General features: G+C 45.4%; 1 protein-coding gene across 1 annotated transcript in view; it reads left to right on the forward strand.

The window, feature by feature from the left end:
* Positions 1 to 15,892, forward strand: part of LOC138747903 (ankyrin repeat and fibronectin type-III domain-containing protein 1-like) — a 171,967-nt gene that overhangs the window by 9,921 nt on the left and 146,154 nt on the right. The window lies entirely within an intron of this gene.

Here is a 15,892-nt window from a genome sequence, read left to right on the forward strand (position 1 = left end):
TCTTATCTATAGATAGATGAAGAAGCAGAATCATTATCTAAATACACCCAAGAAATATATATATATATATATAGTGGATGCTGGAAACTAAAATGCTTCTTATTGGAAATCTAAATCTGGTACTGTTCCTCAAACACCAAATCTTTTTAGAATAGTATGAAAGACTGAGAATGGTGTTGCCAGAGTGAGTGTAACATGAAGAATCAAAGTGGCTGCAAATCCATTTCATAAATTCAAACTGTGATAGTACAGATTCTATCACCAATGTGTATATGTACAGATTGTAGTGTAGGATGACTGTGATTGGCTGAGAGTGTAGCCACACCTACTGGCAGGTCTTAAAGGATTGCTCCTAGCCAGACCAGGTCATTCTGGACTGGTCGACCTACTTGTAACTCTTTTAGTTAATAAAAGCCTTGGTTTGGATCAACAAGTCTTTGGTTTTTTCGACGCGCATTACACAAACCTAATGGAGAAGTTACACAAAGCAACCATCAAATGTGCATTTAGAATCCTCAGTGTAAAGAAGACCACAATTCTGAGCAACACATGGAATATGCAAAACAAAGGATGTAAAACAGTAACTCTTCCCACAGAAGAGAAAAGGCCACCAATGCCAATGGCGAATGAATTGGAATGTTCTATAGTGAATAGTTTCTGGACTGTCAAAATTAGAGGAAACCAAAAGATGTATTTGGTGAAAAAGAGTAGAAAGATAGAAGCAGGGAGGTTATTTCTACAGACAGATGAGACTAGAACTAGAGGACATAGCTTCTAAATTTGAGGGGGTCAATTTAAGATAGAGATGCAGAGGAACTGGTTTTCCCAGAGTACTAAATCTCTGGAATTCTTTGCCTAATGAAGCTGTGGAGCCATCTCATTAAAAGAACTTAAGACATAGATTTTTGTATAATAGGGGAATTAGAAGTTTTGAGGAATGGGCTGACGATACCACCATAGTAGGCTGTATACAAGAGAGTGATGAGTCAGCTCACAGGAGGGAGATTGAAAACCTGGTTGAATGGTGTACTAACAACAATCTCTCACTCAATGTCACCAAAACTTTAGGAAAGGAAAACTAGGGTTTTCATTGGGGGATCAGAGGTGGGGAGGATGTGCAAATTTAAATTCCATGGAGTCACTATTTCAGAGGACCTGTCCTAAACCCATCCTATTATTGCCATTGTGTAGAAAGCCAACCAGCACCTCTACTTTCTCATGAGTTTGCAGAGGTTTGGTATGTCTTCGGAAACCTCTGAGTGAAAAATCTTGCAAAAAGGTACTGGACTCAGCCCAGGACATCACAGGCAAAGCTCTCCCCACATCTCCATGGAACATTGTCGTCAGAGAGCAGCAACAATGATCAAGGATCCACGCCACCCAGGATATGCTCTGCTCTCACTGCTAACATTAGGAAGGAAGTTTAGGTGCCACAAGACTCGTACTAATAGGTTCAAGAGTCTTACCCTCAACTATCAGATTCCTGAACAACAGACTCATTCAGAGGCCCTCATACATTGCTCTTTATTTATTTCTTAATATTTATACTTCTGTATTTGCACGGTCAGTTTGCTTACCTTTGTTTATATTTCTTTGAGTATAGTTGGCAGTTATTGGTAATTAGTAATTAAACCATAAGACAGAGGAGGAGAAATAGGCTATTCAGCCCATTGAGTTTACCCCACCATTTAATCATGAGTTGATCCATTTTCCCACAGCCCCACTGCCTCACCTTCTCCCCATAACCTTTGATGCTCTTGTTAATCAAGAACCTATCAATCTCTGCCTTAAATACACCCAATGTCCTGATCTCCACAGCCACCTGTGGCAACAATTCCATAGATTTGCCACCCTCTGGTTGAGGAAATTCCTATGCATATCTGTTCTAAGCAAACACTCTTCAATCCTGAAGTTGTGTCCTCTTGTTCTAGACTCTCCCACCGTGGGAAACTATCTTTCTACATCTATTCTGTCCACAACTTTCAACATTCAAAATGTTTCAATGAGATCTTGCCATCCCCAATTCTCCTAATTAGTACAGGCTGTCAAACACTCCTGATATGGTAACCCTTTCATTCTTGGAATCATCCTTGTGAACTTCCTCTGAACCCTGTCCAACGACAGCACATCCTTTCTTAAATGAGGAGCCCAAAACTCTCAATACTCCGTGAGGTCTCGGCAGTGCTTTGTAAAGCCTCAAAAATCTCATCCCTGCTCTTGTATTCTATTCCTCTTGAATTGAATGCCAGCTTTGCATTTGCCTTCACCACCAACTCAAGGTTTACATTCAGGCTATCCTGCACAAGAACTCTCAGACCCCTTTGCATCTGGGTATTTTCAGTTTTCTCCCCATTTATAAAATAGTCTGCCTTTTTTACCAAAGTGCATGACCATACACTTTATGACACTATATTTCATTTGCCACTTCTCTGCCCGCTCTCCTAGTCTTCTGTAGCCTCCCTGTTTCCTCAACACTATCTACTCTTCCACCTACCTTCATATCATCTGCAAGCTTGGCCATAAAGCCATTCATTCCATAATCCAAATCATTAATATACAGCATAAAAAGAAGCGACCCCTGGGGAACAACACTAACAATTGGCAGCAAATCAGAATATGATGCATGCATTCCAACTCTGCTTCCTGCCAATCAGTCAATGCTCTACTCACGTGAGAATGTTTCCTTCCATGGGCTCTTGTCTTGTTAAGTGGCCTCATGTGCAGCACCTTGTCAAAGGTCTTCTGAAAACCAAATGCATGACATTCACCTCCCTTATCCAGCCTATTTGTCACTTTAAAGAATTCCAATAGGTTTATTATGCAAGAATTTCCCTTAAGGAAACCATACTAGCTTTGGCCTATGTTGTCATGTGCCTCCTAATACTCTGTAACTTCATCCTTGAAAATTCACTTCATCTTCTCCCCAACCACCACCAGGCTAACCAGTCTGTAATGTCCTTCCTGCTGCTTCTCTCCCTTTTTATATATATATGTATATTAAAAAAAAATATATATATATATATTATATAGATATAGATATCTAGAGGTATCTAGATATCTGAACCCTTCTCCATTAACAATGGCGTGAAGCAAGGCTGTGTTCTCGCACCAACCCTCTTTTCAATCTTCTTCAGCATGATGTTGAACCAAGCCATGAAAGACCCCAACAATGAAGACGCTGTTTACATCCGGTACCGCACGGATGGCAGTCTCTTCAATCTGAGGCGCCTGCAAGCTCACACCAAGACACAAGAGAAACTTGTCCGTGAACTACTCTTTGCAGACGATGCCGCTTTAGTTGCCCATTCAGAGCCAGCTCTTCAGCGCTTGACGTCCTGCTTTGCGGAAACTGCCAAAATGTTTGGCCTGGAAGTCAGCCTGAAGAAAACTGAGGTCCTCCATCAGCCAGCTCCCCACCATGACTACCAGCCCCCCCACATCTCCATCGGGCACACAAAACTCAAAACGGTCAACCAGTTTACCTATCTCGGCTGCACCATTTCATCAGATGCAAGGATCGACAATGAGATAGACAACAGACTCGCCAAGGTAAATAGCGCCTTTGGAAGACTACACAAAAGAGTCTGGAAAAACAACCAACTGAAAAACCTCACAAAGATAAGCGTATACAGAGCCGTTGTCATACCCAAACTCCTGTTCGGCTCCGAATCATGGGTCCTCTACCGGCATCACCTACGGCTCCTAGAACGCTTCCACCAGCGTTGTCTCCGCTCCATCCTCAACATCCATTGGAGCGCTTTCATCCCTAACGTCGAAGTACTCGAGATGGCAGAGGTCGACAGCATCGAGTCCACGCTGCTGAAGATCCAGCTGCGCTGGATGGGTCACGTCTCCAGAATGGAGGACCATCGCCTTCCCAAGATCGTGTTATATGGCGAGCTCTCCACTGGCCACCGTGACAGAGGTGCACCAAAGAAAAGGTACAAGGACTGCCTAAAGAAATCTCTTGGTGCCTGCCCCATTGACCACCGCCAGTGGGCTGATAACGCCTCAAACCGTGCATCTTGGCGCCTCACAGTTTGGCGGGCAGCAACCTCCTTTGAAGAAGACCGCAGAGCCCACCTCACTGACAAAAGGCAAAGGAGGAAAAACCCAACACCCAACCCCAACCAACCAATTTTCTCCTGCAGCCGCTGCAACCGTGTCTGCCTGTCCCGCATCGGACTTGTCAGCCACAAACGAGCCTGCAGCTGATGTGGACTTTTACCCCCTCCATAAATCTTCGTCCGCGAAGCCAAGCCAAAGAAGAAGAAGATATAGATATATATATATAAAATATATAATATATATATATATGTGTAATATACAATATATATTATTATATATATTATTATATATTATTATATATATATTATTATATATATATATTATATATATAATATTTATATATATGTGTGTGTGTGTGTATTTATCCATCTATTTATTTATTTATTTTCACACTGATCATGTCAACCAAAATATGTACAAACATTTCTCATTAAATTTATACAGTGACCTTTTCTCCCTTTTTACCCCTTTCCCTCTCTCCCCTCTACCCACCACCCCCAAAACCCATTGGTATCCAAGATATACAATAAAACCATATAACAATCTCTTCACACAAAGGAAAATAAACAAGAAAAATGCGTCTTCTTCTTATTACATAGTGAATCTAGTCGTTTTGTCTTCTTATCATTTTCATTTTAGGGGATGGAGGTCCTAGTTACGCCCTCTCTGATATGTTCCATGTATGGCCCCCAAATTTGTCCAAACATTGCGACCTTATTTTTTTAATTATATGTTATTTTTTCCAATGGAATACACCTATTCATCTCCATGCACCACTGCTGTATACTCATGCTTTCTTCCATTTTCCAAGCCAACACCACACATTCCTTTGCTACTGCCAAGGCCATCACAGTGAATTTCCTTTGTGCTTTATCTAATTTGAGGCCCAATTCCCCACCTCTTATATTATTCAAAAGAAATATCTCCAATCTTTCTGGCATGCTATTCTCTGTAACTCCATTTAGTATCTGATTTAGAATAAATGTAGTAGCCTCTTCCTTTTAATTTGGTTATGTATTCCATTAATGTTTATAATCATATAGTTCAACAAGGCCATCTTATATCTTGCTTATATTTCTTTTCCATCTCTTTGCTGCCTCCATCCCCCTTTTCCCCATTTTGATCTCTTAGTTTTCTCTTATTAAACTTAATGTACGACAACACATTTAAAATATAAAGTACCCCCGCGGATCCCACACCCACTAATACCTTAACCCCAAAAGTTCCCTTCCTTTCTGAGTTGCCCCTTAACCCTTGCTGGGCAACCACAACTCCCCTTTTCATTCGGATTGCGATCTTGCTCGTAGCGTCAACTGATTTTGCTGTGATGGTTCTTCCCTTCCCGCCCCCCCCCCACCAGCCCTCCCCAGAAAACACTTTTTGTTAACACATATAACAAAGCTCTCTCTCTCTTTTTTCCACCCTTCCTTCCTTCCCTTCTGTTTTCCCTCTTTAGTTCTTTACATATAGATTATTTTCACATCTTTTACTTTATCACCATTCTTCATTCTTACTACACCTCTTCATCTCTTCTGTCCTGCAAACATTCTGCGAATTCTAGCGCTTCCTCTGGATCCAAGAACAGTCTGTTTTGCTCCCTGGGTATAAATATTTTAAGCACAGCTGAATGTCTTAACATGATTTGCAAGCTTTTTTCCATAAAATCGTTTTCGCTGTATTAAACTCCTTCCTCCTCTTTAAGAGTTCAAAACTTGTGTCTGGATAAAAAAAATATTTTTTGATCCTTGTATTCCAATGGTTTATTGTCTTCTCTAACTTTATTCCTTGCCCATTCCAATATGTTTTCTCTTGTTGTATATCTCAAAAATTTTACTTGATCTGCCTGTGGTTTCAGAGCTAGTGCTCTGTGAGCCCTTTCTATTTCCATTTCTTCCTGTATTTCTGTCGTTCCCAGGACCTTTGGGATCCATCCTTTTATAAATTCCTTCATGTCTGTGCTTTCTTCACCCTCCTTCAGGCCCACTATTTTTATGTTGTTTCGTCTACTATAATTTTCCAACATATCAATTTTCTGAGATAACAACTCTTGTGTTTCTTTAATTTTTTTGTCACTTTCTTCCACTTTTTCTCTTAAGTCATTCACTACTCTTTTCCCTATTTCTGAAATTACCAGTTCTAACCTTTGCATTTTATCTTCTGTTCTTTTCATTCTCCTTTTAATTGCATTAAATTCTAATGCTAACCATTCTTTCAATGACCTCATTTGTTCTTTAAAAAAAACTTTATCTATATTCTGTTCATCAGTTTTACCTTTTATTTCTTTTTGTCCATCAGTTTTACCTTCTATTTCTCTGTGAAGACTTTGGTCATCTTCTTCCTCTTCTTCTGTGTCTGTACCTGTGTTTGTGTCTTCTTCTCTTCTTTATATCTGTGTCTCTTCTGTTTTTCCTGTGGATCTGTTTGCATCTCTTTGCCGGGCCTCTTGTTGCTGGTCCTCCCCTCTTGGGCTACTCCTCTGTTGTGCCACCTGCCGTTGATCTTCTTGCCGGTCGTCTCTCCGTCTCCCACGTCACTGCCTTTCTCATCTTCCAGCTGAACGCCCTGGTGTCGGGCATCCCTCAGCTGTTCGCACTGCGGCTGCCTGCTCCCCTGCTTGGCCCCCCTCCCACCGGTGTCCTCTTTTTTCCTTGTTCCCATTGGTTGTGCACTGCGCACTTTTGTTTGGCACCGAGAGCCATTTTTGAAGCCCACCGGCAGGTGAGTCGTGACTCCACAAGGCAGGCACTGACCTCTGGGGTCGGGCGCTCCTCGCCACCACAGCGTCCTGTTCCTTCGTGGAGGTAAGGCCGCTTTCTTTCTTCTTCAATGACTTTTTACTTCTTTTATTCCAGTTGTTTTTATTTTCTCCTTCTTGGATGCCATCCTCCTTCTCTTCTCTGTAACTTTATCTTCTTCTATTTTATTTTTGTTGTGGTTTGTCTTTTTCTAACTTTTTTCCTGTTTTCCTGGAGAGGGCTGGTTTTCCCGACCAGCCACTACTCCATCACGTGACTCCTCCGCTTCTCTCCCTTCTTGAATAGTGGGGTACCTTTGTGATTTTCCAGTCCTCTGAGACCATACCAGAATCTATTGATGCGTGAAAGATCATTACCAATACCTCCACAAACTCTACCACCAGTTCTTTCAGGACCTGAGGGTGTAATCCATCTGGTCCAGGAGATTTATCGACTCTTAGACCATTCAACTTTCTGAGCAGCTTCTCCCTTGAAATAGTAAATACACTCACTTCCCTTCCTTGATACCTTTCGTCATCTGACACACTGCTAATGTTTTACACAGTGAAGACTGATGCAAAATACTTTTTTGCAATACTCTGTCATCTCCTTGTCTCTTATTATTATTTCTCCAGCATAATTTTCTCATGGTCCTAAATCTACTCAGGACTCTCTTTAACTCTTTATATACCGGTACTTGAAAAAGCTTTTTGCATCCTCTTAATTTTTTATAATTTTTTATTTAATACTTCACCTTGAATGATGTCAATAACAATATATACAAATATTCATCATTAAATTATACACAGTGTCATTTTCATTTCCCCCTTCCTCCCACCCTTCCCAGCCCCTATAATGTAAAGCAAGAAATAAAAGAAAGAAGAAAAATAAATAAACAATAGAAGAACACAAAAGAAAAGAAGAAAAATAAATAGTGTCATCCCAAATTTCATATTTAAGTATTTTCATAGTTCTATCTTTAAGAGATAGAGGACTGAAATCAGTGGTTTCTAATATGTATGGTTCCCAAAATTGTTCAAATAGAGCATATTTGTCTTTTAGATTGTCGGTAATTTTTTCTAATGGAATACACTTGTTCATTTCTATGAACCATTGTTGTATTTTTAAGGTTACCTCCGTTTTCCAAGTTATCATTATGCACTTTTTTTGCTGCTGCAAGCATAATCATAACAAATTTTTTTTGAGCCGTCTAATTTTAGGCCTAATTCTTTGTCTTTTATATTGTTTAACAGGAAGATTTCTGGATCTTTTGGTATCTTATTTTTTGTAATTCTATTTAATATAAAGTTTAAATCCTCCCAAAAAGTTTTCACTTTTGTACGTCCAAATTGCGAGTAATATTGCTCCAATTTCTTGTTTACAACAGAAGCATTTGTCCGATATTGTTCGATTCCATTCATTTAACTTTTGATATTCTCTTTGATATTATTTGCTAGCCTACTTTCAAACTTCATCTTTTCCCTTCTTATGAGAATTTTTAGTTAACTTTTGAAAATGTTAAACACTTCCCACTAATGGTTGCTTCCTTTTATTCTCTCTTTTGCTTTTATATTGGCTTTGATTTCCTTGTCAGCCATAGTTTTGATATTTTTCCATTTGGATATTCCTTTTTTTGTATATATTTATCGTGCACCTTCCTCTCTTCTTGCAGAAACTCCATCCATTGCTGCTCAGCTATCGTCCCTAGTGCCTCCTTCCAATCTACTTCGGCCAGTTCCTCTCTCATGCTATTGTAATCCTCTTTGCTCCGCTGAAATACCGGCACATCTGACTTTAGTTTCTGCTTGTTAAATCTCAAATGGAACTCAATCATATTGAGATCACTGCCCCCTAACAGTTCCTTCACTCTAAGCTGTCTATTCATTTCTGGTGAATTACACACCACAAATCCAGTACAGCTGACCTCCTAGTGGGCTCATCAATAAGATGCTCTAAAAAGCCATCTTTGAAGCTTTCTACAAATTTTCTCTTGAGATCCTGTCCCAACCTGGTTTTCCCAATTTACTTGTATGTTAAAATATCCCATGACTATCATAACATTGCCCCCCTGACACACCTTCTCTATTTGCTGTTGTAATTTATTGTCCACATCCCAGCTACTGTTTGGAGGTCTGCATATAACTGGCAACAATGTCTTTACCCTTGCCATTTCTTAACCCAAAATGATGCTCTATCTTCTGATCCTATGCCACTTAAAGTTTTTCCTCACTAACAGAGCTATGCTACCCCCTCTGCTCACCTGCCTGTCCTTGCGATACACTATGTATCCTTGGACATTAAGCTCCCAGTGACATCCTTCCTTTAGCCACAACTCCATGATGACCCCAATATCATACCTACCAATGTGTAGCTGTACTACAAGGTCATCCACTGTACTTCTTGTGCTGCATGCATTTAAATACAAAACCTTCTGCCATTTATTTGTTACTTTTTTGACTCTGTCCCTGTTGCATTGCCACATCCTACTGGCTGCATCCCTATCCCACTTCTGCAAATGTCATTGGTACCAATATGTACTACAACCTCTGGCTGATCACCCTTCCCCTTGAGAATATTTTGCACCAGCTTAGAGACATCCTGGGGCCGATTACCTGGGAGGCAACACATTATCGTGGAGTCTCTTTTGTGGCCGGAGAACCTCCTATCTGTTCCTGATTTTCGATTTCCCTGCAACTATCACTCTACCTGCCTTCACCCTTTCCTTCTGAGGCTCTGCGCCGACCACTGTGCTGTTGGTCTGGCTGGCTGCTGCCTGGCCCAGGTAAGTCATTCCCCTCAGCAGCATCCAAAGGGGTACACTTGTTGCTCAGGGGAATGGCCACAGGGGTACCTTGCACTACTTACCTATTCCCTTTCTCTCTCCTAACTGTCATACAGCTACCTTATTCCTGCTTCTCAGCTGTAATTGCATACCTGTAACTCCTGTTTATCACCCTCTCGGCCTCCCAAATGATCCAGAGTTCATCTACCTCCACCTCCAATTCTCTAACACAGTTTATAAGGAGCTGCAGTTGGATGTACTTCTCGCAGATGAAATCATCAGGGATACCGTTGGCTTCCTTGACTAACCACGTTCTGCAAGAGGAGTATGTCCCTGACCTGACTGCCATTCCCACTGTCTATTAAAAAGGAAAGAGTTAGAAAAACCTTTCCTTGTCTTGCCTCAATTCTTACACATCCACCTAAGTCTTTGCTCACTGAAATTTCTCGAATCAAAGACCCATTCCTCCAATGGGCCACTTCCCCTGATCTTACCTTTTATTGGCTACAGCTAATTGGACACTAGAGTAATTTAAAGGAGCACCAAGTCCTCTTTAATCAACCTCCTCTTGTTTACAGTCCCCCAATGAGATTTAAACCAAATTTTGCATGGCCTGCTGGAAAAGGAATTGGCAGGATGTCTGTGGTGTGTATGAACTCAGACAATAAATCTGAACTTTAAATGGGTGGCTAAGTGGAGCAGATACCATGGCTAAATCTGCCATAATCTTAATGATGACCAATTCCTGCTCCTGCTTGTGTTCATGTTTCAGGATGCTGAAGTACATAGTAAAAGATACTGACTAAAGCAAAGAGAAGCATGTTGAAGCTAAAGAAGAGTTAAATGGTCTGGGTTCCTGGATTGGTTCTAATTAGTTGAGTAGAGAACCCTACCTGCCTCTAACTTCCATATTAAAATACACGGTGGCACTTGCTATCAGGGTTCAAAACCAGACAATGATCAATGAGAAAAATGTCTAGCTCTGAGGAATTTCAAAACCAGCTAGTGTCCTGCGAAAAGTTGTAAAAGGTTGCTTCTTTCCTGTGATCTCTTGCAGTCCTAAACTTTTCTAAGTTCTCCATGCTCACTTAAATCTGGCCTGTTGTACAGTCATTAGCTAGATGTTTCTCAAATTCTGAAATTTCCTCAGTCTCTCAGGCTCTCTTAGTCACTCTGTAAAATTAACATATTTGCCAATACAATTGATCATCTAACCAAAGATCTTTTCAATGATTCATTGTTTCATTTAATTTCAAAAAGCACCTGGAACGTGTCATATTAATGGTACCAAATTATTGCAAATTGTCAGATTTCTGCATTTTTATTCCATAAAAAAAGTAATATTTAAGGACTAAAGGCAAAATGTGCATGCTCATCAATTTAAATAAAACATTCGGAAATTGCTTCTCCTGGAGATTGAACAATTCATTAGCCTGTGTGAATGTTTGGAAAGAAGTTACTATTTCTTTGGCTTGGCTTCGCGGACGAAGATTTATGGAGGGGGTAAAATGTTCATGTCAGCTGCAGGCTCGTTGGTGGCTGACAAGTCCGATGCGGGACAGGCAGACACGGTTGCAGCGGCTGCAGGGGAAAATTGGTTGGTTGGGGTTGGGTGTTGGGTTTTTACTCCTTTGCCTTTTGTCAGTGAGGTGGGCTCTGCGGTCTTCTTCAAAGGAGGTTGCTGCCCGCCAAACTGTGAGGCGCCAAGATGCACGGTTTGAGGCGATATCAGCCCACTGGCGGTGGTCAATGTGGCAGGCACCAAGAGATTTCTTTAGGCAGTCCTTGTACCTTTTCTTTGGTGCACCTCTGTCACGGTGGCCAGTGGAGAGCTCGCCATATAACACGATCTTGGGAAGGCGATGGTCCTTGGGAAGGACCATCCCAGAAGTTACTATAGCGGCTCCTGAAAGAACACACACAACCAGACGGGTTGAGCTCAGTGAGCAGACTAGTTTATTGCAGGCTTCTGGGCTGTACTTCTACTCCCAGCCCAGACCTGGCAGAGAAACGTGCTGGAGGGCAATGACGTCACCTGGGTGTCATGTGGTCCCCCAGTGCGGGCTTCTGAGGCCCGTGCTGGGAGGAAGGGAACACCCCCAACAGCGCCATTTTGGCCGGCTGCCCTGCTGTGTGGCTTACAAGTGGGGCCAGTTCGCATGCCTAGTGATGAGCCACCACACAACCCCCCCCCCCCCAAGAACTGGCGCCAATGTCTTTTTTCGCCGGGCGGCCTCACTTCTTGGGCTGGGCTACGACTACGGGCTCGGTGGGATCGAGGTGTGCTGGCTTTAGCCTGTCCACGGTAAACAGCTCCCACCTGCCGCCAATGTCCAGAGTGAACGTGGAGCTGGAATGCTGTACAACTCTGTACAGCCCCTCGTACGGTCACTGCAGAGGTACGGTCCTGCCGAACGAAAACTTACTCCGCAGAAAGCAGTTCGCCGGGAACGTGAGACGGGCGGGTGCCATGCCTGGGCAGCGGTGGGGGTTCGAAAGTGTCCAAGCGTGCCCTGAGGTGAGGAAGTAGTTTGTGTGGCGACTCCTGGGGATTGTGAGGTGCGTTGACGAACTCACCTGGTAGTGCCAACGACTCACTGTAGACCAGCTCAGTAGATGACGCCTGCAGATCTTCCTTGGGAGTGGAGCGGATGCCCAGGAGCACCCAAGGCAGCTCGTCCACCCATTCGGGACTGGTGAGGCAGGCCATGAGTGCCAACTTAAGGTGGCAGTACAGACGTTCGACCAGACCATTAGCCTGCGGGTGGTAGGTCATGGTGCAGTGTAGCTGGATCCCCAACCTGTTGGCGAGCTGTGCCCAGAGTGAACTGGGCACCCCGATCACTGGTGAGGTGACCCGGGACGCCGAACTGGGTGACCCAACTATGCAACAGAGCCCAGGAGCAGGAATCAGTGGAGGCGTCTGGCATCGGGATCGCCTCAGGCCAGCGAGTGGTGCGATCCACCATCGTAAACAGGTAACGGTTGCCCCAGGAAACGGGTAAGGGCCCGACAATGTCCACATGAATGTGGCTGAACTGTTCCCGGACGTGCTCGAACTCCTGTAGGGGTGCCATGGTGTGCCTGTGCACCTTGGACGTCTGGCAATGGGTGCATGTTCTGGCCCAGCCGTCAGGTTAACCCTAACCCTAACCCATGGACCTGATGGACTGATGTGAAAGGTCGTGGATGTGACAGAAGACTTCCTGGGGAACCACTGGTCGTGGAGTGCCCATGGAGATATTGCACAGGATGGTACCCTCGCCGCTCGGAGTCAGGAGCTCTCTGAACCGCAGGCCCATGATGGCGGTCTTGAAGGCCCTCGTCTCCTCATCAGACTTATAGTCCCGGGCGAGCTGGTTGAAGTCGAGGCCGGGCGTCAGCGCGCAGACAGCCGGTCGCGAGTGAGTATTGGCAACCATATTTTTCTTCGCCCCCTCCCCTTGTGCCGAATGTCAGTGGTAAACTCCGACACGAAAGAGAGGTGACGCTGCTGGCAAGCCAACCAGGGATCCTTTGCCATCGCGAGCCTGAGTGAGGGATTTGTGGTCGGTGAAGATAGTAAAAGTCCTCCCTTCAAAAATATAGCGGAAATGCCGCACTGCCAGGTACATGCCCAGTAACTCGCGGTCGAAGGCACTATACTTGCGTTTCGGCGGGTGGAGCAGGTGGCTGAAGAATGCCAGCGGCTTCCAATGTTCATTCACCTGCTGCTCCAGGAAGGCACCGACGGCTGTGGCAGAGGCATCGACAGAGTGCCATATGCAGGTTGATGTGTGGGTGGGCGAGCATGGTGGCCTTCGCAAGGGCGTCCTTGGTGGGCTCGAATGCGGTGCAGGCTTCTGGGTTCCAAGCGAGCATTTTGTGCTTAGCTCCAATGAGGCCAAATAGTGGCTGCATGATGCACGCAGTTCCCGGGATGAAGCGGTTGTAAAAGTTGACCATACCCACGAACTCCTGCACCCCCTAGAGGCTGTCCTGATGTGGGAACTCCCTGATAGCGGCGACCTTTGCAGGGGCGGGCATGGCTCCTTCAGCAGTGATGGTATGGCCCAGGAATTGCATGGACTCTTTCCTGAACTGACACTTGGCCGGGTTGATGGTAAGGCCAAAATCAGCCAGCCAGGAGAAAAGGGCACGTAGGTGGGCCTTGTATTGCGCCTGCTCCTTGCTGGTGACGAGGATGTCGTCCAAATAAATAAAGACGAAATCCAAGTCCCTGCCCATAGAGTCCATGAGGCGTTTGAAGGTCTGAGCGGTGTTCTTGAGCCTGAACAGCATGCGTAGGAATTCGAACAAGCCAAAGGGGATGATGATGGCCGTCTTGGATATGTCCTCGGTGCACCGGGATCTGGTGATATCCGCGCACCAGGTCAAACTTGGAGAAAACCCTCGCACCGTGCAGGTTAGCTGTAAAGTCTTGGATGTGAGGGATGGGGTAACGGTCAGGAACTGTTATCTCATTGAGCCGTTGATAGTCTCCGCTGGGACGCCAGCCGCTGGAGGCTTTCGGGACCAGGTGGAGCGGCGAATGATCCCCAGTTCCAACAGGTGCCAAAACTCCTCATTCGCCACCTGGAGCTTGTCAGGTGGGAGCCAGCGTGCCTTGGTGTGAACCGGTGGGCCCTGGGTGGGGATGTGGTGCAACACTCCATGGCGCGCCGAGGCAGCGGAGAACTGTGGCTTGAGGAATGTCGGGAACTAGTCCAGGATTCTCTTGAACTCATCTCTGGGCATGCTGATCATGGCCATCTGCGGTTGCTCAGAGCGGGAGGCATCAAGTTAAACGGCCTAGAAGGTATGGGCGTCCACCAGGTGCCTACCTTGAATGTCCACCAGAAGCCCATGTGCGAGGAGGAAGTCTGCACCCAGGATGGCAGTCAGGAGGGACAAGATGGTGAACCTCCACGCGAAATTTCATTGGCTGATCTGGAAGTGAACTGTCTGGTCTCCATACGTCCAGATTGCTGTTGCGTTGGCTGAACGGAAGGGATGTTCACGAGGTCGGTTCCTGGACTCGACGGCTGTGGCCGGGATGATGCTGATCTGGGCTCCAGTGTCAATGAGGAACAGCCAGCCGCTGACTGAGTCTCACAGGTAAAGGAGCTGTGTCCTTGGCCAGCCACCGCAGCCATTAACAGCAGCCTGCCTGGTCGTTTCCCTGGAACGAGCAGGGCTCTCGACACTTCTGAGCCTTGGCTCCCCAGTGCTGGTGGTAGAAGCAGAGGCCTGGAGCGGATGCTATGGTCTTGGCTATGCTCTTGGGGGCCCCTGCAGGGGCCAAATACTCTACCGCAGCGCTAGGGATGGGCTTGGCATGGTCGTGACCTGCTGGACCGCTGAGCCCTCCGGGAATCGTGCGAGCCATAGCTCTTGGGCCTTCTGAGCAACCTTCCACGAGTCGGTGAAGCTCTCCTGGACCAGCAGCGGCCGGATGTCCCCGGCCATATGGTTGAGGAAAATGCGCTCAAAGAGTGGGCAGTTGGTGTGCTCACCCATGATGAGCACGAACATCTCGTCCATCAGCTCCATCGGGGATCTGTCCCCCAGGGCGTCGAGGTGCAGCATCCGAGCGGCACGCTGATGTCTGGATAGTCTGAGGGATCCAGTAAGCACTCGCTTGATGGTCTTGTATTTGTCTTCGGCGGTTGGGTGCTGAACAAGGTGTAGCACGCGTCTGGCGGTGGCCTGATCCAGGGCAGCGACCACATGGTAGAATTTGGTCATGTCGAACGAAACCTGGCAGAGGTGAAACTGAGCCTCCGCGAGGCCGAACCACGTCTCCAGTTCCTGAACCCAGAATTCGGGCAGTTTCACGGCTATAATGCTGAACCCAGGCTCGCTCATGATGGGTTCAAAGACATTTGAACCAGTCGGTGTTACCAATTGTAGTGGCAGCTACACTGCTCCTGCAATAATACACACACACACAACCAGACGGGTTGAGCTAAATGAGCAGACTTGTTTATTGCAGGCTGCTGGGATGTACTTGTACTCCCAGCCCGGACCTGGCTGAGAAACGCGCTGGAGGGCACTGACGTCACTTGGTCCCCCAGCGCATGTTTCTGAGCCCCGTGCTGGGAGGAAGGGAACACCCCTGATGGCGCCATTTTGGCCAGCTGCCCCACGGCATGGCTTACAAGTGGGGCTGGTTTGCCTGCCTCATGGTGAGCCGCCACACTACCAACAAACTCTTTGATCTTTAATAATCACAAAGAAGGAGCATTAAGAATCAACAATTCATGGAAAAATGCAAATGGATTTTGAAAATTAGAAAATAGGCTAGAAAAAAAATTAGTGAGACACG

Source organism: Narcine bancroftii, chromosome 13 (genome assembly GCF_036971445.1).
Source record: "Narcine bancroftii isolate sNarBan1 chromosome 13, sNarBan1.hap1, whole genome shotgun sequence".
In the NCBI taxonomy this organism is placed as follows: Eukaryota; Metazoa; Chordata; class Chondrichthyes; order Torpediniformes; family Narcinidae; genus Narcine; species Narcine bancroftii.